We start from the raw sequence: 745 nt of genomic DNA, 5'->3' as shown, positions 1-745 counted from the left end.
TCCACATGTAAAAATGCTATAGCGTATACTATGGCAGGAATACTACTTTACTGGAGTATTGAAGTCCACAAAAACATTAGTGAATTCTGTAGTATTTACTGTAGTATACTGTAGTATTTACAGTTAACTATAGTATGAATACTGTAGTAAAAAAAAAGACTATATACTATAGTAATTACTGTAGTATACTGTAGTGTTTACTGTAGTGTTTTACGGATTGTAGTACGGTATAATGTCGTTTTTAATGTAGTGTTTTAACAAACTGTATTATACAGTAGTGTATTTGGGGACATTACTGAAGTATTTACTAAAGTGTATTTGTTTTTGTTATCTTTGACATAGAAGTGGGGGGCTTTCTCTCTGAGGAAGCCTACTGGAGAAATACTAAAAGAGCAAATTTTCCATAACCTGTAGGTGGGTAGGGCAGAGCAGAGAGTTCAGAGCTTCACCACTAGTCTACCGTTATCGTTACTATCAGCTTGTAAGACAACAACAAATCCATACCCCCGTAACCAAGCACACAGTACTGCACTTTAATACATGTCTTAATTATTGTTCATGCTCGCGGTCTTGTCAGTCTTTGAGAATTCGTAATGTCTGTAACTAATGGAGTGTGAGGCACAGAGCAGCATATCTCCGGTGAAAAGCCGATGTCACACCCTGACCATAGTTTACTTTGTATATTTCTATGTTTTAGTTGGTCAGGGTGTGATCTGAGTGGGCATTCTATGTTACATGTCTAGTT

The 745-nt window shown here is 36.5% G+C and overlaps 1 non-coding gene across 1 annotated transcript; it reads right to left on the bottom strand.

Annotated features, from left to right (window-relative positions):
• Positions 1 to 347: 347 nt before the first annotated feature.
• Positions 348 to 402, bottom strand: LOC139406223 (U7 small nuclear RNA). The gene has a single exon (XR_011633947.1). It is a non-coding gene; the product is annotated as a U7 small nuclear RNA (small nuclear RNA).
• Between the last annotated feature and the right edge of the window lie 343 nt (positions 403 to 745).

Source organism: Oncorhynchus clarkii, chromosome 3, assembly GCF_045791955.1.
Source record: "Oncorhynchus clarkii lewisi isolate Uvic-CL-2024 chromosome 3, UVic_Ocla_1.0, whole genome shotgun sequence".
NCBI lineage: Eukaryota > Metazoa > Chordata > Actinopteri > Salmoniformes > Salmonidae > Oncorhynchus > Oncorhynchus clarkii.
This window is presented reverse-complemented; position numbering and strand designations above follow the sequence as displayed.